The 23283-nt window shown below is 38.4% G+C and overlaps 1 pseudogene; it reads left to right on the top strand.

The window, feature by feature from the left end:
* Positions 1-12269: 12269 nt before the first annotated feature.
* On the top strand, positions 12270-18258 carry LOC117063074 (annotated as a pseudogene).
* Positions 18259-23283: the final 5025 nt, after the last annotated feature.

The raw sequence follows: 23283 nt of genomic DNA, 5'->3' as shown, positions 1-23283 counted from the left end.
TTTTTAAGATTAGAATTATAGTCTATTAATCTTGTACTAAATAATGAGATCTTGCATTGTAATATTATTTTAAGTACAATTTTTTTTTTGTTCATAGTTGTAGGAAATCCTTTTAGTAAAACAGAGTATGTTAAGTGAAAAATTGAAGCTTGAATTATGTTACATTCCTGGAATTAGGAGGTTATGTCAGGTTGATTAGTTTTTAAGACGCGCTGTAGATTAAAGAATCCTTCTACTTAGTGATTAAAAGTGGATTGGCATGGCCGGGCGCGGTGCCTCACGCCTGTAATCGCAGCACTTTGGGAGGCCGAGGCGGGCGGATCACGAGGTCAGGAGATCGAGACCATTCTGGCTAACACAGTGAAACCCCGTCAAAAAGGATTGGCATTATTTCTAATTAAGGTATTTAAAATTGACCAGAAGTGTAGGAAAGACTTCAAAAATGGACAGTGTATTGAACGTAAATACTTTTTTCTTAAGTAGGTCACTGGAGAAAAAGATACTTTAGGAATCACTCAGTTTATCATACAGTAAAATTATAATTTTATTCAATAAATTACTAGAAATTCTGGCTTTGCAAAGTGACATTAACTGAGAAAGATGTGAACAGTGACTCTGAGCCTAATGTAATAGTTAAATTTGTTATATAAAGGAAGAAAAAGCACTGACATCTCATTTTCTCCCTTCATGGCATAGTTAGAAAACCTGCTCAGATAAATTCAGTGACTCTTTTCCTGAATGATCTTGGTAGCAACCTATTTTATATCAATGTGATGTGAATATAATTTACAAATATAAACATTTATCTTTCCCTATATTCTGATCTCCAGTTTTGGAAATACAAGCCATATTTTGTTTGTTTTATATATTAGCATTTTATAGTTGTCATTAACAATTATGTTGGCAGAAAGTATACAGAATTTTATAATGGAATTCTGTAGATATGTTTCATTTGAATAATTTGCTATTACCTGTTAGAGGGATTTCAAGAAAATGGTTTGAATGTTTTTTGGTTTGCAGATTGATTTTCCTATCAAAGTGGGCATACAGCCATATAGACTACTCTTTGGAATAGCCACCCTCTGACTTGATGTGCCTTTTTAAAGTGCTTATTTATGGCATAACTTTTTATTATTCCCTCAAGAAGTCTGAGCGTAATTTTTAACACAGCCAGAAAGATTAGTAAAGTGTTCAGAAAAGACAGCTATAGTGATAGCTATTGGCAATTGAGGTTTAATTTTTAACTTTATATCTCCCTAATCCCTGCCCAGGTAGAAACCTAAAGCAACCAGCTCTGTTAGTCATCTGTTCTTAAAAGGTTGAAACGAGATGCTAGTTTTTATTCCCCCTCCCCACAATAAGCCTTGAAGTTTAGCAAATCTATCATAGAAGAATAACTGCATGCAAGATGTCAATTTTGTAAAGTGATATATTTCAGACAGTATACAAAATTTGATGGTGGGAAAAATAAGCTTTTATAAATGAAACATTTAAGAGACTTTTATTATTTGCTTTTCAGTTTAGTGTTGCCTTTAAGGTGTACCATTTCAGTTTGGCAGCTGCAATAAATGACAAAAAAATTGAAGATGATAATTTAGCATTTCAAGATGCTTCTGCTGAAATGAATGTAGACCTATCTAGAGCTTGAATTTCAAGTTTATTGTAATACAATATTTTAAAGCCAAGTACCCAGGCAATTCATAGTGATATGATTTGAATGAGATTATTAGGAGGAATAGGAAAGAATGCCTTCAATTTCTTGTTATGTAGGTATTATCTATTGAGATGCTATGTTGAAAAATGTTACTGTAAAAAGAGTAGAAGCTTGTTATACCCAATTCGCTATAGAGTACAATTTGTCTTGGACCTTATTCAAAAAACTTTAGTTATTAAAATAGCAAAATTATAACAAGGAATCACCTCTGATTTAGTGCTAGAGCAGTGGATTGCCTATAGACCATCTTCTAATGTGTGTCTGGTATTTTTTTCATTTGGTGGCCTTTAATCTCACTAATAATTCATTCCTCGACTTATTTAAACAAATGATTTGCTTCCCTAGTTTTGATACTTTATTGTTTTTCCCTTAAGAGATAATTATTTAAAAGTTGCTGGATTTTGTGGGTTTTGACATTTGTGACTTTTAACACTTGTGATTTTTACTATTTGTGAGTGACTTTTAGAGGTCCATGGAGTATACAGTTATTTTGTAATTTTGCCAAGACACAATCTTAATTCCTGCTAAATTCCATGCAGGAAGGCATTAGTCAGCTAATGATTTAGCTTGGCTAACCTCTTAGCATCCACAGTTTTTTTTTTTCCCGATTCATTTATTCACTCATTCATTCAACAAATATTTATTGAACTCCTCCTGTGTACCACATTCTGTTTTAGGCATAGGAGATTTCAGCAGTTATCCAAACATGGTTGTAGTGGTTGGGAGTTGTCAAACTTTGTATCATGTGATAAATGGCTTCTATGGCTTGAATTGTGTTCCCCTAAAATTCATACATGGAAGTCCTAAGCCTTAATACCTCTTAATGTGTCCTTATTTAGAAATAGGGCCATAGTAGATGTTATTAGTAAAGATGAGGTCATTAGGGTGGATCTTAATCCAATATGCCTTTATAAAACTGGGAAATTGGGACACAAATAACATGCACACAGGGAGAATACCCTGTGAAGGTTAAGGCAGAGGTTGGAATTATGCTTCTGTAAGCCAAGGAACACCAGAGATTGCCAGCAACCACCAGAAGCTAGGTGAGAGGCCTGGAGCAGATTCTCATAATCCTCGGGCGGAACCAACTTTGCTGATCCTGTGACTTTGGACTGCTAGCCTTCAGAACTGCCAGACAGCACATTTCTGTTGTATAAGCCACCCACTTATTGATACTTTGTTATGGCACCCCTAGGAAACACACAATGGCCATTAGACGAGTTGACACTATTGAGAAGATTAATAATTTGGGTGTGAAAATATGTGTAAAAATCTTTGGCACAAGATGAAAGTGTAATTCTGAAGAAAACCAGAAACCTGGGTAAAGTTATTGAAGAATACTTTTGAACTTGGGCAAAGATCTTAGAACTTACACCTTGAAATGTCAAGGGTCTGTTATACTCTTTCTGAAGCCAAAATGTTCAGTCCTTTCTGACAGATACTGTCAGTTATGATTGAGTGTTGAGTATGCCATCTCTTAATCTTTATCGTGCTTGAAGAAATGTACTTAAAGAAAATCCTGTCAGGTTTCCATGGAGAGGAGATTTTCACCAAGCCTATTATCATCATCTGCCATGTGATCTTTCCCTAATGTAATGCAACAGTCAGGTTCAAATAATGAAAATCCTGAAAAAAATCTGCCAGAAGTTGTGTGAAAATTGTCCTCTTGCATGCGCACAAAAAAATCTCGTATTGGATTCATCCAGATAAGAGATTTCTTTAAAAATGTGTATGTGTATATAAGTTCTTAACTGTACAGTGTGGTATTCAGTTTTCTTTATTTTTTATTTTTTTGGTTTTTGAGACGGAGTCCCAGCTAATTTTTGTATTTTTAGTAGAGATGGGGTTTCACCTTGTTGGCCAGGCTTGTCTCAAACTCCTGACCTCAAGTGATACACCCACCTCGGCCTCCCAAAGTGCTGGGATTAGAGGCGTGAGCCACGGTGCCTGTCCTAGTTTTCTTTCTTTAAAGTTAGGTATTAGACAAAATTAGTAGCCTGGCGTGGTGGCGCATGCCCATAATCCCAGCTACTCGGGAGGCTGAGGCAGGAGAATCGCTTGAACCCAGGAGGGGGAGGTTGCGGTGAGCTGAGATTGCGTCATTGCACTCCAGCCTGGGCAACAAGAGCAAAACTCCATCTTAAAAAAAAAAAAAAGAAAGAAAAAAAAGTAAGTTAGGTATTAGAGAACTCAGAGGCTTGGCGCGGTGGCTCATGTCTGTAATCCCAGCACTGTGGGTGGCCAAGGAGGGAGGATTGCTTGAGTAGGAGTTTGAGACCAGCCTGGGCAACATAGGGAGACTCCATCTCTATTTAAAAAAAAGAAAGCGAGAACTCAGAAGTGGGCTCTTACCCTTAATGATTTAGGGTCAAAGTGGGTTCATACTCTTAATAGTTTGGGCCCAGTTTAAGTTTTTTTTTTTTTTTTTTTTTTTGTATTGTAAATGTTGCTTTATTGGTTTTCAGCGTTTAGAATCAAATGATAGATAAAACAAGAAAGTAAATGAAATTGACCTTGCCAGTATAGAAGTAAAGGTAGAATAGGCAGAAGTGAGTTAGAAATAGGGAATAGATTAGAGGGGCATCCTTATGTGGTGAGAAACAGATGCTGTACAAAACCGGTGGATGAATACAGTTTTACGTTTATTTAAGTTTCAAAGGTAATGGTGATTTATTCTTTTTAATTCTTCTATCAAAAATTGGAAGGAGTTGGGAGAAAGTAGTATAAATTAAATCCTGAGTTTTCAGACTGGGGAGCTAGTAGATGATATCCTAGTGATACAGCAAATGTAGGTGAGTGTTAGCAAGACTCACAGAACTAAAGACAGGAAAGGTTTACAAGTGAGAGTCCCTCACACCAGCAGGAGTGAAGTAGGTCATTTTGTTTCTATTTTTTTCCCCCATCAGATTCTCATGGTGGATGTTTTTGTTTTTGTCATAAACATAATTTCTTTGGTAAAATGAAAGAGAAAAGAAGTTGTACTGACCAGCAACAAAATTCATTCAAAGAAGCAGCATGACAATGAGGTACTCCCGTGAATAAGAGTTATTTAGCTACTGAAATTTTAAGCAGTACAACATTTGAATGATGGGGAAATAATATAAGAATACTTAAATGTGGTAGCAAATATTTCATTACTATATATATATATAGTCTGTAGGCATTTAATATGTTGCCTACATTTAGGCTCAGTTTACTTTTAGACGAGTTGCATTCCAGATATAGTTAGAGAATAAGAACTCTTATTTGGAAGTAGGTCTCTTTCAAATCTGCCTTCCATGGTATTTTGAAACTTCTAAATCTTACCAAGGTAAGTTTAGACACGGCAAACGTAGGGTTATCATATGTAAGTGATAGTGTGATCTTTGCTTGAATGTCTTAATAATGCTAAATTGAAAGGGATTTTTATTGTACCTAATTTTCATCAGGGGAGGTTAGTTTGTAGGAAATGTGTTTATAATCTCTTGTCTCATTGGAACCTAACTGGATTATAATGGAAATTGAATATTACTAAATATTATACCTCACAGAGATGTGGCAAAATGTAACATCATTTTAGAATTTGTCCTAAGAACAATTGAAATTTGGGTTTATATAATCGGAATTGCCAGATTTTATCTATCACCTTTTAAAATTTGTAGACAACACTAATAAAGGCTAATACTTTCTTAGTTGTTGATACTACTTAAAATTTTATTTTAGCAAGGCCAGGCGCAGTGGCTCAGGCCTGTAACCCCAGCACTTTGGGAGGCCGAGGAGGGCAGATCACGAGGTCAGGAGATCGAGACCATCCTGGCTAACATGGTAAAACCCCATCTCTACTAAATATACAAAAAATTAGCCAGGCAAGGTGGCAGCCACCTGTAGTCCCAGCTACTTGGGAGGCTGAGGCAGGAGAACGGTGTGAACCTGGGAGGCGGAGGTTGCAGTGAGCCGAGATCCCACCACTGCACTCCAGCCTGGGCGACAGAGTGAGACTCCGTCTCAAAAAAAAAAAAAAAAAAAAAATTATTTTAGCAAAAGTTGTTGTTTGAGGTTTCCCAGCTATGTGATGTTGCCTAAATATGTAACATTAGAAATACCTGTAATTAAATTTTATTCTTTCAGCTAGGCATTTACAGTAACTTAACATAATTAAAATATATACTTTTTATTTTCTTTTTGATATGGAGTCTCACTCTGTTTCCCAGGCTAGAATGCAGTGCTGTGATCTCAGCTCACTGCAACCTCTACCTCCCGGTTTAAGCGATTCTCCTGCCTCAGCCTCCTGAGTAGCTGGGATTACAGGCGCCCACCACTGTGCACAGCTAAGTTTTGTATTTTCAGTAGAGACAAGGTTTCACCATGTTGGTCAGGCTGGTCTCGAACTCCTGACCTCAGGTGATCCACCTGCCTTGGCCTCCCAAAGTGCTGGGATTACAGGCGTGAGCCACCGCACCCAGCCTAAAATATGTAACATTGAAAAAAGATGTTAAAAGCATCTTTTGGAAATAGTGGTAATGTATGTGTTAATTCTTTTGTGGTAGGTACTATGTACAGCTTAATACATATCTTAAAGTTTGGTTTGCTAAGCTTAATTGTTACATACTGCCTTGACATTTACTGAAACCATTCTATAATTGTGTGGGATTTTTTGTTTTTGCCTGTGTTCCTCTTCCCTTTTGTATATAATTTTAAAAATTAATTAGTAAACTTTATTTTTAGGGCAATTTTAGATTCACAGAAAGTTCCTATAGACCCCAGTCCCCATACAGCCACAACCTTCTCCAGTAACAACATCACATACCATAATGGCACATTTATTACAACTGATGAACTTACATTGACACGTCATAATCACCCAAAGTTTATCATTTACATTAGGGTTCACTCTCAGTGTTGTATGTTCCATGGTTTGGACAAATACATAATGACATGTACCCACCGTTGTAGTATCACATAGTATTTTCACTGAGCTCCACCTAGTCATCCCTCTCCCCACTCCCACCTCTGCCAACCACTGACCTTTTTACTGTCTTCATAATTTTTCCTTTTCTAGAATGTCATATGGAATCATGCAGTGTGTAACTTTTTCAGATTGGCTTCTTGCAGTTAATAATTGCATTTCAGTTTCCTCCATGTCTTTTCATGACTTGATAGCTCATTTCTTTTTAGCACTAAGAAGAATTCCATTGTCCAGGTATACCACCCGTTTATTTATCCTTCACTTACTGAAAGCACTTTGGTTCCTTCTAAGTTTTGGCAAATATGAATAAAGCTGCTGTAAATATCATGTGTAGGTTTTTGTGTGGACATCAGTTTTCAGTTGATTTGGGCAAATACTAAGGAGTGTAACTGCTAGATTCTATGTTAAGAGTATATTCAGTTTTGTAACTGCCAAACTGCCTTTCAAAGTGGCTATACCATTTTGCATTCCCAGCAGCAGTGAATGCGAGTTGCCATTGCACCCCCTCCTCACCAGCATTCAGTGGTGGTGTAATTTGCTTTTCAAACTTTTGTTTATGGGTTCTGCCATACATTTTTGTAGAGATTAAAAAATATGGCCAGGCGCGGTGGCTCAAGCCTGTAATCCCAGCACTTTGGGAGGCCGAGATGGGCGGATCACGAGGTCAGGAGATCGAGACCATCCTGGCTAACACAGTGAAACCCCGTCTCTACTAAAAAATACAAAAAACTAGCCGGGCGAGGTGGCGGGCGCCTGTAGTCCCAGCTACTCGGGAGGCTGAGGCAGGAGAATGGCGTAAACCCAGGAGGCGGAGCTTGCAGTGAGCTGAGATCCGGCCACTGTACTCCAGCCTGGGCGACAGAGCGAGACTCTGTCTCAAAAAAAAAAAAAAAACAAAAAAAAACAAAAAAAAACAACAAAAAAAATGATGTAAATAATCAAATGAGATGTAGAAAAATCTTAAATTTCTTAATGGGAAAATTGGAAAGGAGCTAGGGTCTGGCTCCTGAGATGCTGGGAAATAGAACATTTCATTTGGAATAAGACTTGGACTTTAACTTAAAATGCATCTTGAAATTCCTTGAATTCTCTGACGCACTGGAAGACATTTTCAATATATCCAACTTCCTAAAAGGCAGAGTAAGAATCCTCTTCCACGAATAGATATTTTTGTCAGAGATATATAAGAAATGCTTGTTAACATGTGAGTTGGGAAGTAAAATTGAATTTACTGTTTTTGATGCCCTTCTCAATTGTTTTAAATTTTTGCCTTTTATTATGATAAAGTGAATAAAGTGGAATAAGTGAGATCCTAAAATTCCCACTGGATTGTCATTTTCACATCTGGAACCCAGGCACAATGTTTATTTTTTTTGTACTAGTCTCTGTAACTAAAGTATAGGTTATTAAATTTAATAAATGATTTACAACGGAGTAGAAAGATTCTCCAATCATTCCCTCTGCTCTGAATAGTATCTGTTCTATGCGTGTGTCTGTTAATGCCATGTATGTGTGCATGTGGTATATATGCATTTATGGCAGCTAACACTGAGTTTGCCAGGCACTGTGTTCCTCATTTGTGATCCACACAAGGAGCCAATTGAAGTGGGTATTATTTTCTGTTTACAGGTAAAGTTATCAAGACTCAGGTTAGGCCTTGTCCAAGATTATGCAGTTAGTGAGGCTAGGATGTGGGGCCATTCTGGAGGCTGCGCCTTAACCACTGTTGTCTTCCCTTTAAGCCTAATTACTGGCCAAGGAGCTACATGGAGGAGGTTTTACCGGAGGAGAGGACCTAGGTCAGTCATGAATTCTATTTGCTGATTGGCCAAACTTGCACTGAATTTTCAAACACTTGTCTCGCTGGTTTCAGTTTGGGTTGGAGTGGTGTCAGTGTTACACTTGCATACAGACTACATAATTTGTAGCCACATCACATTTTTGATGGTGTGCTCTATTGCTAGTGTCAGCAATAGAAAAATTCCGACTAGCTTTTTTTTGTTAGTTTCTTTGTAAATTTTGAGACAGAGTCTCACTCTGTCGCCCAGGTTGGAGTGCAGTGGCGTGATCTCTGCTTACCGCAACCTCCGCCTCCTGGGCTCCAGCGATTCTCGTGCCTCAGTCTCATGAGTAGCTGGGATTACAGGCACGCACCACCACGGCAGGTTAAGTCTTGTGTTTTTGGTGGAGATTGGGTTTCACCATGTTGGCCAGGCTGGTCTTGAACTCCTGGCCCCAAGTAATCTGTCCACCTCTGCCTTCCAAAGTCCTTGGGTTACAGGCATGAGCCACCCTGCCTGGCCCTGAATAGCCATTTTTGATAATGTTTGGCAGTTTGTCCTCCAGCTTAGACCATCTTAAAACTATTCAAGAAACATAGTATTGATACACCTGGTTATGTTTCTTAAAAATAATTCTTTCCTTAAACTTACAAACTCTCTCTCCCCCTCCAATTCCTGCTCGCGCTGTGTAAAACTGCTCTGTATAGAAAGAAATCCCCACACCAGGAGACAATTGGCTAAATTACACTCAACTGCAAAAAACTTTGCATTGTGCTTCCCTCGCTCGTGATTGTAATTAGCATTTTAATGAATCAGTTAAGAGAAAAGTTGTGGTAAGCAAGTGTTTCTTGAGTGCCTACTAAGTGCTGATGCCCTGCTAGTCTGTGACAATGGGAGAGCGAAGTTCAGCGTCCCCACTCTTGCTTGAACTTACAATCTAGGGGAGGTTTTCCCTCAATCTTCATGCAACACAGAGGAACATTTTATAATGTAACTATCCCATTGAAAATGTATCACTTTTAACAATTTGGATTTTCATGCTTTAGGCTTTTTTTTTTGAGGCGGAGTCTCGCTCTGTCGCCCGGACTGGAGTGCAGTGGCCAGATTTCAGCTCACTGCAAGCTCCGCCTCCCCTCTCCTGCCTCAGCCTCCCGAGTAGCTGGGACTACAGGCGCCCGCCACCTCGCCCGGCTAGTTTTTGTATTTTTAGTAGAGACGGGGTTTCACCGTGTTAGCCAGGATGGTCTCGATCTCCCGACCTCGTGATCCGCCCGTCTCGGCCTCCCAAAGTGCTGGGATTAACAGGCTTGAGCCACCGCGCCCGGCCTTTAGGCTTTCTTGAAGGTGTATGTGTGTCTCTTTCAGACTCATATTTTTCCGTCTCATGTTAGATTTATCATCATTGCATTTATCAATCAGAACCACTGGATGGCAGCAAAAGAACATAGAAGATTTTCTATCATGCTTTTGTGTACACAAAAATGAAGTGAAAGCTATTCTTTGTATTTCATGGGTGGTGGAAAGAAAACGATACAGTGATTAAAACTTCACTGCTATCTACAGCAGATGAGACCCCAGCAGATCTCATGACTAAATATTAATATGTTACCCTAAGTGTGAAAAGTTAAATTTATGCTTTATTATTACCAAAGCCACAATGTAAATTTCTCCTTTTTCAATTTCTTTTGGTCACAAAAATATCTTCCAAGATTTCTATGCAATAATGGTATTTATAATGGTAAAAAAAAGATCCAAGTCAGATACTAAGTAAAACTAGTTAGTGAGAGCTTGTGAAGAGAGATTTTTAATGACAGGGGACAATGGAAAAAGAGTCTCTTCCTTTGATAGCCTGTTTTAAAGAGCATTCTTAGAGAAAAATCAGAGTTTGGAGAGACCCTGTTCATAGACAAGAATTTTTCATTTTTCTTTAAAAAAATCACTTAGCAAGCAGATTTTAAGTAATGTGAGCCTCTTTGAAGATTTCATACCATTTCTATAAATGTACAATGGCTTAGTTCCGAAGTGAGTACCGTATATATCTCAATACATATAATAAATCTCTCAAACTACAAAGGGGAAATAGTCATGAAGCAGCAATGAAGTAAAAAACTTTTTAGTTTGATTTCAGTACAGAAATTTGAAATCTGTTTAGTTGAAAATAGAGCTTCCTATTTCTCCCAAGTATTTTTCAAGCTTATTTGCTTACTTTAAAATAATCTTTTAATTTTTGGAAAAAAAATATATTTAGCCTAACTTTAAACCTCTGAATGAGTTACAAAAAATAAGTGCAGATTGGAAAAGTTGCTTTTGTCCAGAGAGCTGAGTTTTGAACGCAGCCAAGGTATTATCATTCTGGGGCTTATTCTCAGAGGGTTATGGAAGAGCGGAGTTTGTGTTTCTTCCCCTGTTGAGCTTGGGGCCTTCTGGGTTACTTGGAGCCTGAACGCTTCTTGATTTATTTCTTGTTGGCAACATTATCATTGCTTTTTGATGTATGTATGATATGGATCAGTGGGCTTTATGTTATTTGACTCTTAATGGAAATAAAGTTTGGGAAAAGAAGTGAGTCCTCCCCCAATGCCCTGAAACAAGGTATATGGCCACCAGAGCCTCGATGTTCACTTTCCTTTAATAGTACTCAAGACACTTCAGCAGTATTTATAGGTACTGAGACCTGGACCCGCAATCTGAAACTATAGTTGAACATCTTCCTGGGCTTGGACTACATAGTTTCTGAAGAAGAAACTAATGTAGTCCATCAATATCTACTAAAACCAAGAATGAGGAGAGATAAATAATTATTCTCACCATTCCTTCTGTTTGGATATTTTTTTTTTTGAGGGAGGGCTAGGAGGAGGAACATTTTTATTGTCTTAATGCAAGATAGATTGTGTGAAGCGTATTTAGTTTCTTCTCCAGAAACGATGTAGAGTTACTATGCTGAAAGAGTCTAATTTGCTGTCTCTACTAGTTCAGAGTATTTGGGGACAGAAGTCTCTAAATCCTCTTGGAAATTTTCTAGAAAATAAATTTCTACGCCCTTCTTCAGTAATAATCACTTGTAATTACCCCCATACTTATCATTTTGTCACATTATTTCTATTAGCTATCTGTTAAGAGAAATTATAAATATAATGAGACAAAATTCATTTTGAAAGTCAGTGATGGTAAAACTAAAGGGTAAAATCACATATAATTTGTATGTGTCTTTACAGACCATAGAGGCCTATCCATCAAGTTGCGGGATTTATTTTGTTTCAGATTTATTCTTTTTATGGCTCTTTTAAATTTCACTGAGTTTTGTGATCTAGCCTTAAATCATGATTCCTAAAATACATCTTCAGGTAAATATCTTGGTAGAATATTTTTTAGTATGAATTGTGGAACATCAGAAAGAACATAGCTTTGACTTTTTCATTCTGTCGATGACTGGTGACTTTGAATAGATCACAGAAACTAGGTGTACATTTCTCCATCTATAAAGTGGATACAACCATGCTAATTTTCCTTCATTGCTTATACAAACTCAAATGAAAAGAAGTCGTGTTTTCAGAAGAAAATGGTATTTAAAATGTTAGGTTGGTGGTAGTAAAATTAAGGTGACATTTTACATCAAAACTGGGCAAGTTGAATGAAAGTTTCTCTTCTACTTTGTTCTCTATTTTGTTTTGTCCTGAATAAGATTTCTGAGTTAATAGATGAAAGGGTCGTTTGGGGGAAGTTAGAGTTCTCAGACCTTGCATTTGTAAGGTTCTTTGGCTGAAACCTGACCCTAGAGTCTTACCAACTCTGCGTGGACAGCTAAGGTTTTGCTAGGTGGTTTGAGACCATGGACCAATCTTTGAAGGAGTCAGGTAGTGAAAAATTTCTAACAAAAGAAAAGGACTTTATCTTATATGAGAGAGTATCAGCTCTTCTGTAATTCATTTAGAGAAAGAAGCCCACACTATAAAGAACAGGTTCCCTGTTTTTGCTACTAATGGAAATTGTCCCTTTTGACTAGAGCAACGCAGAGAGCGGTGGCTGTCAGCTCCAGCTCCACATCACTGCGGGAGCTTAAAAAAAATCCCCATGACCAGGCCCCACTCCAGACCAAGAAATCGGGCTTCCTGGGGATGGCCCAGGCATCAGCATTCCTTAAAGCTCCTCAGCATATGTTATTGTGCTTCTGAGGTTGAGAACCACTGATCTAGAGACTGCAGTAGAGAATAACTTGGCAAAAGGCTTACACAACAGAAACGTATTTTAACATCCATTACTTTGTCCTTATTTGTGTTATCTTACTTTTCCAAAAGGGGACCTGTAATTTGAAGACAAATGAAAAATACAGTAGGAAAGAAATGCTGAAAATCTTTTCAGCTAGCCATGCTCTTCTCTGGGACAATCGTAACTTTGCTGCACCACTGTGAAGGAAGGGATGCTTCACTCTTTCCTCCCAGCCTATTTATTATGCTATTAAAGAAACATAAAAATGAACATAAGGTTCATCTGAACCATCTCAGATACTGCTGAATTTCTTATAGACACAAAATGATAAAAATAGTCTTCCCAACTTGAACATGAGCCTACTTGATGATTATAGGTCTTCAGAAATTGGTGTTTTCTCTATTCTGTCTGAAATGATAAAAAGAAAAGAACCCCCAGACCTCAAAACATTAAAAAAATTTAACAAAATTATTTGTATATACACACTAGTGAAAACACATTCAGAAGCTATCAGTTATAGAATCAACACGCTCAATTTCATTGTGTGCTACAAAAAAGATTGACCTGGGAGATAGAAATGGATTCTGGACTTGAGTTGGCCTTAGCTATAGAAATGGATTCTGGACTTGAGTTGGCTTTAGCTAGCTGGGACTTTAAAACTTTCCTAACATTTATTCAACTTTCTTTTCCTCACTTAAAAGGGCATCTATGACTCTGGCAAGCCAGATACCTAATCTGTTACTTCTACAATCCTTAACCACTTCTCAAATGAACCCTGCTGTAGAGACAAGTTCCAATTAGCTATAGACTTGCTTTAGAAATATTCCAACCACAGGTCATAATTTTTGCTGGGTGAGTAGAAAAGAATGTTGATGTCATTTACTATCAATTGCATTTGTCCCCTTTTATGAGGAAGGTAATGCAGACATTGGATTAAATTTCAAGGCTGTCTTAAAAAGACACATTACACAGAGAACTGGGAAATATTCTTTTCACTGATTGTGTTTCAGACAGTAATGTTTAACATGGCACATAAATCAGCAAGGTAAATGAGCAAGAGTCTGATATATTTTTAAAAGGAACTTCGTAATATACTTGTGTGTTTGACGTATAGTTGGTGTTCAACAAATGTTTGTTAAATGGTGAATGAATTTGAAAGATTAAAAAGCAATTTCTTAGTCTCAAATGCTAACTTGAAGAGGTTCTAAAGATCAAAGTTTTCTGGTCATAAAATATGTTTTTTGTTTAAATCATCTTTTCTTAAATGGTTAAAATTTGGGTAGAGTAAAATTGGAAAAACTCATTATTGGGCAGGAATGGCAATTTCGAATTAGATAGTGCTTGAGCTACTATACTTATGTAATGATTTTGAAAAGTTTAAAATAGTTACACAAGCTTTGAAATATCTTTAATCGGTTTTATTAAAATCATAATCTCAAATCCCCGCACTTTGGGAGGCCAAGATGGGCGGATCACAAGGTCAGGAGATTGAGACCATCCTGGCTAACATGGTGAAACCCTGTCTCTACTAAAAAATGCAAAAAACTAGCAGGGCGAGGTGGCGGGCGCCTGTAGTCCCAGCTACTCGGGAGGCTGAGGCAGGAGAATGGCGTGAACCCCGGGAGGCGGAGCTTGCAGTGAGCTGAGATCCAGCCACTGCACTCCAGTCTGGGCGACAGAGCGAGACTCCATCTCAAAAAAAAAAAAAAAAAATCATAATCTCAATGAACAACTTAAAGTTAAATTTTTCTTATGGGGTGTATATCTAGTATTCTTATGGTTATATCAGCGATGATAAACTTTGTGGCTATGGAGCACAGTTTTGATTGAAGTGAAAGTCACATTAATATTCTGACATGACCACTTGTTTGAATTAATGCGTTATAAAAGAAATTAATTTGGTCAAATGAGTATTTAGTTCCTCTAGATTAAGTAATTACAAGTTGAGGAACCATTTGGGAATAGGAAGAATTAGGAAGCTTTTTGTTTTCCTAGCTCCTCTTATTTAAAATTAAAAATAAAGAAGATAATTATATTTAAGTGCATTCTGCCTTCAGTAATGGTAGAGAAAGTAACTCTGATTGACCCTTCTGCTGAGTACAATTTGAAAACAAGCCAACAAACAAATGAAGCACATCTTTCTGCTTAAAGATCCCAGAGAGCTAACAAGATAGTGACGATCCCAAGGCCAGGATCTTGAGATGGGGCAAGGCTCAGAGAGATGATCCTGTAGCTGGGGCTTCTTTTCCTCTTTTCCTGGGAATAGAGTCTGAGAGGTCAAGTGGGTGTGTAATGTTTTTTTGGGGGGCGGACAGAGTCACTCTGTTGCCCAGGCTGGAGTGCAGTGGCGTGATCTCGGTTCACTGCAACCTCTGTGCCTCCAGGGTTCAGGCGATTCTCTTGTCTCAGCCTCCCTAGTAGCTGGGATTATGGGATTACAGATGTGCACCACCATGCCTGGCTAAGTTTTCTATTTTTAGTAGAGATGGGGTTTCACTATGTTGGCCAGGCTGGTCTCGAACTCCTGACCTCAAATGATCTGCCTGCCTTGGCCTCCAAAGAGCTGAGATTACAGGCAGTGTGTAATGGTTTTGATGCCCTATGAAGCTAAAGCAACAGGGATTGGTGTCCAGGGCCCACCAAAGTTGAGAAAGAGTTCTAGTAGTTCTTTTCCCCAGTTTGAGTTGGAACCACAAAGGGTTGCACTCTAGAAGCATGGAAAGGCAAATGAGAAGTTGATCCTTGCAGGTGATCCCCAGGCACCAGCTAAGGAAAATTAAATCTCTCCTGGAGAAACATTGTATCATCATTTAAGGCCTTAAGTTACTTCTACAAGGAAATTTGTAAATACAATATTCAGGGCATACTAAAAAAAAAAAAAAAAAATCTAGATAGGAGGCATGAGTGAAAGCTGACAAAGACAGTACAATGGAAATAGATTCACAAAGGCTCCAGACGTTGACATGATCAGATATAGAATTTTAAATAAATGTACTTTGGTGAAGATGGCAAAGAATGAGATTGAGAATTTCTTCAGATGTGGAAACTATAAATAAAAAATCAAACAGAAAATCTGGTAGAGAAAATCTAATGATAGAAATAGGAAAATATCAGTAGTCAGGTTTAAGAGCAGATTGACACAACTGATGAGGGAATTAGGAACAGGCTGATGGGTTAAAGAAAATATCCAGAAGGAAATACAGAGGTACAGAAAGGATGGAATATGAGAATGGGGGGAAAACCATGAGGATGAAGTGAAAAGCTCTACCTTATGAGTAGTTATAGTTACATAAAAAGAGGAGAAAGGGGATGGAGTGGAAGCAAAATCTGAATAAATTAGAGATAAGAATTTCCCATAAGTAATGAAATTCATCAAGCCACAAGAAGCCCTATAAATCCAAAACAAGATAAATATAAATAAAATCATTTAGGTATATCATGACGATATTACCAAAAACCAAAGTTTAAAAACAAAATGCCAGGTTAAAAAAAAGATTGCCTTCGAAGAAGGAACAATTTAACTCACAATTGACAGGAATGGTGGAAATCAGAAGACAACGGGATCATATTTTGAAGTGCTGAAAAAGAAAATTGTCAACCTTAAATTCTAAGCCTAGTGAAAGTATTTTCCTTTAATGAGAGTAAAGACCTTTCAAGCAAGCACTAACTTTAGAAAATTTGTCATTAGCAGACTCACACAAATGAAAATTCTAAAGGTTGTTCTTTAGAAAGAAGGAAAATTATTCTAGATAGAAGATTTTCCTTCTGTCTAAAGAATACCCAAATGGCTACATTGCACAGCAAAAACTGAAAGCCTTTCCTCTAAGATCTGGAACAAGACAAGGATGCCCATTTTCACCACTGTTATTCAACATAGTACTGGAAGTCCAACTAGAGTAATCAGACAAGAGAAAAAAATAAAGGGAATCCAATCTTGAAAGGAAGAAGTGAAATTATTCCTGTTGGCAGATGATATGATCTTATATTTGAAAAAACTAAAAAAATACATCCCCAAACTATTAGAACTAATAAATAAATTCAGTAAAGTTGCAGGATACAAAAATCAACGTACAAAAAACCAGTAGCATTTCTATATGCTGACAGCAAACAGTCTGAAAACAAAATCAAGAAAGTAATCCCATTTACAATAGCTGCAAATAAAAATGAAATAACTAGGAATAAACTTAACCAAAGAAGTAAAAGAGCTCTACAATGAAACCTATGAAACCCTGATGCAAGAAATTGAAGAGGACCCAATAAAAGGAAGTATATTCCATGTTCATGGATTGGAAGAAGCAGTGTTTTTAAAATGTCCAAGCTACAAAGCAATCTACAGATTCAGCGCAGTCCCTATCAAAATACCAATGACATTCTTCACAGAAATAGAAAAAAAAATCCTATGAAACCACATATGAAACCACAAAAGACCCAGAATAGCCAAAGCTATCCTGAGAAAAAGAACAACACTGGAGGAATCACATTATCTGACTTCATATTATACTGATCTAGTGTAACCCAAAGGGCACAGTAGTGGCATCAACACAGACACAGCATGAGAGATCTTTTCTTACCTCCCGGTCTGGGACCAGATCCGCGTCTCCTCCTTCGGGGGACGGGGCGGGGTGGGGGCGGGGAAGGCCAGGCAGAGGGCGCACCTGGTACCTGGAGATGCGGGTCCCCCTGGGGCCTGGGTCGTTCTCACTGCAGATCCCTTTCCTCAGGGCCTGTCACCGCTGGAAGAGGCTGGTGGACGACGGTGGCTGTGGCGACACGTCGACCTTACGCTCTACACGGTGCGATTTAAAGTCATGCGGCACCTGCTTGGCAGGTACATGGCATCCTGGCTCCATTCCCTGCAGATGGGCGGCTACCTGTTCTCTGGCTCCAGGCCCCCCCGTTGTCTCCTCTCCTGATGAGAGCCCTGGGCCAGAAGTGCCCCAACCTGAAGCTCCTCTGCCTGCACGCGGCCGACCTGAGCATGGTGCCCATCACCAGCCTGCCCAGCGCCCTGAGAACCCTGGAGCTGCACAGCTGCGAGATCTCCATGGCCTGGCTCCTCAGGCAGCCGGATCCCACCGTGCTGCCCCTGCTCGAATGCATCATGCTGAACTGCGTCCCTGCCTTCAGCCACGAGCACCAGCAGAACCTGTCACGCTTCCAGGCCCTGCGCTCTCTGGTGGGGCGGCACCTACCGCCTGACGGAGCAGTGGCTGGACGCCCGCCTGCAGGAGCTCAGCTACCTGCAGGGGCTTAAGGTGCTGGGCTGTACCCTCTCTGCGACAGCACCCTGCTGGCCATCAGCCGCTACCCCTGAGACATGCGCAAGATCACGCTGATCTTAAGGGGCCTCTCTGCCCCTGGCCTGGCTGTCCCGGAGGGAATGTCAGCTCTTGGAGAGTCTGGGCCGGCAGGGTCTCCTCATCACCCTGGAAATGCCCTCCTCCACGGAAATTCTCTCCTCCTGCCTCACCATGTCCAAGTTCAGAGTCCTTGAGCTGCAGTGGCTGGGGTGGGAGAGTCAGGAGGCCAAGAGGACCCTGGGTAAGGGTCTGCTTCACTGTAGGGTCATCGTCAGGGCTTGTCCCAAAGAGTCCATGGACTGGTGGGTGTGACTGCCTCATCTATCCCTGGGACCCATCCCACCTTTTATTGTTGAGCCCTAGACCCTCTGAGCAGCACTTTGAAGAGGGCAGATAATCAGGCTTGAGGGAACTGAAAGCCCCAGCTAGAGAGAAGGAGGCCTAAGGACCCCCAGACCATTGAAATCATTGTTTACCAGCTGTGTGGCATTGGTCATGAGTCAGCCTCTTGGAAGTCTAGTTCCCAGTGGAAACAAGTAAGACCACAGCTACCTCCTGCTACATTGCAAAGCCTTGCTCTAAAAGCTCCCAACCTCCAGAAGGCGCTCAATGAAGACTCATCTTCAGGGTTGTCCTCAGGAACAGGACGATGCATATGGGTGAGATTAAGAGCTAAGGCACCCGAGGAACTGAGCCCCCCTAAGAGTATCCCAGAAAGACTCCCTGTGCATGACACCAACAAGCCCATAGACCATTTATATACCTACATGCATACAAGAGACATAGAGAGACAGGGCAACTGCGACTTGTAGTTTGATGATCAAAATGCTCATAAAGCTTCTCAATTGTATTTTCTGTATTTTCTATCCTGCATTTTCCATGTTTTTCAAGACATATATTATTTTGCTATTAAGGAAAAAAATCATAAAAAGAACAGACTCATACACCAATGGAACAGAATAGAGATCCCAGAAATAAATCCATACATCTAAAGTGAACTCATTTTCAACAAAGGTGCCAAGAACATGTATTGGAGAAAGGACAGTTTCTTCGATAAATGGTGCTGGGAAAACTGTATATCCATATGCAGAAGAATGAAATCAGACCACTCTCTCTCACCATATATAAAAATCAAATCAAAATATATTAAAGACTTAAACCTAAGACCTAAAATCATGAAACTACTAAAAGAAAACATGGAAAAAATTCTCCAGGACACTGGTCTGGGCAAATATTTCCACAAGCACAGGCAACCAGAGAAAAAATGGACAAGTGGGATCACATCAAGTTAAAATGGACAAGTGATGATCACATCAAGCTTCCACGCAGCAAAGGAAACAATCAACAAAGCAAAGAGACAACTAACAGAATGGGAGAAAATATTTGCAAAGCATCTATCTGACAAGGGATGAATAACCAGAATACATAAGGAGCTCAACCCAATAAGAAAAAATCCGATAACCTGATTTAAAAATTGGCAAAAGATCTGAATAGATATTTTTCAAAAGCAGATATACAAATGGCAAACAGGCATGTGGAAAGGTGCTCAACAGCACTGATCATCAGAGAAAGCAAATCAAAACTACAAAGAGATATCTCACCCCAGTTAAATTGGTTTTTAACCAAAAGACGGAATAACAAATACTGCTGAGGATGTAGATAAAAGGGAACCCTTGTACACTGTTGGTGGGAATGTAAATTGGTACAGCCACTATGGAGAACAGTATGGAGGTTCCTCAAAAAACTAAAAATAGAACTACCATATGATCCAGCACTCCCAATGTTAGGCATATAACCAAAAGAAAGCAAATCAGTATGTCAAAGAGATATCTACACTCCCATGTTGCAGCGCTATTCACAATAGCCAAGATTTGGAAGCAACCTAAGTGTCTATCAACAGATGAATGCATAAAGAAAATGCAATACTTGTACACAATGGAGTACTGTTCAGCCATAAAAAAGAATGAGACCTTGTCATTTGTAACAACGTGGATGGAACTGGAGGAGATTAAGTGAAATAAGCCAGGCACGGAAGGACAAACTTTGCATGTTCTCACTCATTGGTGGGAGCTAAAAATTAAAACAATTGAATTCATGGAGATAGAGTGGAATGATTGTTAGCAGAGGCTGGGAGAAGTGTGGGGGGTGGGAAGAAGTGTAGGGGGGATAATGGGTACAAAAATATAGTTAGATAGAATGAATATGATCTAGTATTTGTTACCACAACAGAGTGACTACAGTCAACGATAATTTATTGTACATTTAAAAATAACTAAAAGAGTATAACTGGAATGTTTGTAACACAAAGAAATGATACATGCTTGAAGTGATGAATACCTCGTTTATCATAACGTGATTATTACATGTTGTATGTCTGTATCAAAATATCTCACATACCCCATAAATATATACACCTATTATGTACCCATGTAAATTAAAAATAAAGAATACCCAGATGAAGGTTTGGAGATAAAGAGAAGAATGAGGATCAAAAGAAAAAAAAAGGAAAACATACAGGTAAATTTAAATAAATATTAATTGAATACAATAGTAATAATAATATCTTGTGGGGCTTTAATAAACAAATAAAAATGTATAAAGTATATAAAAAAGCCATGTACATTTTTAAGGGCAGATATATGGAGTTAAAGTATTCTAAAGTCTTATCTATCAGAGGGTAAAAGCAGAAATTAGTATTAAATTTTGTTAAGACAAAGGATGCATACTGCTATCAAAAGACACAACTAGAAGGACACAAAACTTCTAAATGAATAGAAGAAAAGCTGGAATAATAGAATTTTTCAATTGAATTTGGAAAGTGGAAAAGAAGAGAAAAAGAACTATGGAACAGGTAGGTTGAGCGAAAATTATTGAGTAAGATTCCAGACTTAAAATTTAAAATAATCAGTCATTACATTAAATCTAAAAGAATCAGTCATCACATCAAATGTAAATGAACTAAAATTGTCAATTGTGTAATAATTTAAACCCAAATAGATGGTATTTTCAAGAAACACATCTGTCTTACTCCATTTAGTGTTGTATAACAGAATACTTGTAGCTGGGCAATTTATAAAGAAAAGAGGTTTATTTGGCTCATGATTCTGATGGCTGGAAGGTTCAAGACTGAGCAGCTGCATCTGCTGAGTGACTCAGGCTGCTTCAAGTCATGGCAGAAAGCGGAAAGGAAGCAGGCACATGCAAAGAGATCACACAGTGAGAGGGAAAGCAAGAAAAGCAAGAGAGAGAGAAACTGAGGAAGGCAGACCTTAGCAACCTGCTCTCTCAGGAACTTATTCATTACTGAGAGGGTAAGAACTCACCACCGTTGGAGGGCATTAATCTATTCATGAGGAATCTACCCCTGTAACCTGAATACCTCCCAGTAGGCCCCACCTACCAACACTGCCACATTTGAGTTCAAATTTCAACATGAGTTTTGTTGAGGACAAACCATATTCAAGCCATAGCAATATCGAAAACAAGGATACAGAAAAGTTGAAAGTAAAAGATGATAGTGTTCAATGCACTAGGAAGTAATCTTAATTTTGCATATAATAACCTAATCTCAAAATATATATAGTAAAAATTGACAGAAACTAAAGGCAATAGAATAACAAGTGGTTGGAGATCTCTCAGTAATTGATAGAACAAGCAGAAAAACAATTGTCAAGATATGGAAATTTTGAATAACACTATTAGTAAACTTGACTTACATGTCATATAGAATGCTGCAGTGAACACCTGTGGAATTCTTTTCAAACACACATGGAAAATTTTTTTAAAAATTGAATATGGATCTTAAAGCAAGTTTCAAATATTTGAAATTAAACAGAATACATCCTCTGATCATAATACAAACTTGAAAGTTACCTAGATAATTAATTAGAGAAGCATTACTACAAAATCCCCCTGTATTTGGAAATTAAGGATTATACTTCTGAAGAATCCATGAGACAAAGAAGAAATCACAGTGAAAAATAGAAAATATTTTGAACTCAGTGAAACTGTGACATATCAAAAATGATAGCATGCAACTAAAGTAATCCTAAGAAGGAAATTTATGACCTAATATATTAGAAAAGAAGAGAATTTGAGTCAATAATCTAACTTGTATCCCAAGAAGGTGGAAAAAAAGCAAATTATACCCAGAGAAGGACAAAAAAAAAAAAAAAAAAAGCAGAAATCTGTGAAATAAAAATATGTACAATAGACAAAATCAGTAAATCAGAAATTCATAAATAATAAAATCTTTAGCAATGCAGACCAAGAAGAAAATATGTAAGGTACAGATAACCAATGCCAAGAATGGAAAAGAAGACAATTATCAAAAATTATCTCAATAGATGAGGAGTAAGCATTTGATGAAAGTAAGCATTTATTCATGATAAAATTTCTGGGTGAACTAGGAATAGACAGACACTTCCTCAGTCTAATGAAGGGTAACTACAAAAAAGCCCACAGCAAAGATCATACTTTCCCTTTGAGTTTGAGGACAAGACAGAAGTCTGTTATCACCACTTTCATTCAAAATATTATTGGGGGTGGGGTCCAAGCCAAAAAAGTGAAAGGTATAAGAAATAAGAAATAAGGCCGGGCGCGGTGGCTCACTCCTGTAATCCCAGCACTTTAGGAGGCCGAGAAGGGCGGATCATGCGGTCAGGAGTTCGAGTCCAGCCTGGCCATCATAGTGAAACCCCGTCTCCACTAAAAAAAAATACAACAAGTTAGCCGGCTGTGGTGGTGGGTGTCTGTAATCCCAGCTACTTGGGAGACTAAGGCAGGAGAAATCGCTTGAGCCCGGGAGGCGGAGATTGCAGAGTCGAGATTGCGCCATTGCACTCCAGCTGTGAATTCGGCTGTGAATCTGTCTGGCCCTGGACTTTTTTTGGTTGTTTGCCTATTAATTATTGCCTAAATTTCAGAACCTGTTATTGGTTTATTAAGAGATTCAACTTCTTCCTGTTATAGTCTTGGGAGGGTGTATGTGTCCAGGAATTTATCCATTTCTTCTAGATTTTCTAGTTTATTTGCATAGAGGTTTTTATAATATTCTCTGATGGTAGTTTGTATTTCTGTGGGCTCAGTGGTGATATCTCCTTTATCATTTTTTTATTGCGTCTATTTGAATCTTCTCTCCTTTCTTCTTTATTAGTCTTGCTAGCGGTCTATTTTACTGATCTTTTCAAAAAAACAGTTCCTGGATTCATTGATATTTTGAAGGGTTTTTTTGTGTCTCTGTCTCCTTCAGTTCTACTCTGATATTAGTTATATCTTGCCTTCTCAGCATTTGAGTTGTTAGCATTTTGTCAGTCTTACTTCCTTTCTTACCCCCTC

Source organism: Trachypithecus francoisi, unplaced genomic scaffold (genome assembly GCF_009764315.1).
Source record: "Trachypithecus francoisi isolate TF-2019V2 unplaced genomic scaffold, Tfra_2.0 Lachesis_group17, whole genome shotgun sequence".
Taxonomy (NCBI): Eukaryota; Metazoa; Chordata; class Mammalia; order Primates; family Cercopithecidae; genus Trachypithecus; species Trachypithecus francoisi.
Note: the sequence above shows the minus strand (reverse complement) of the source record. Positions and strands in the feature narration are given on the sequence as shown.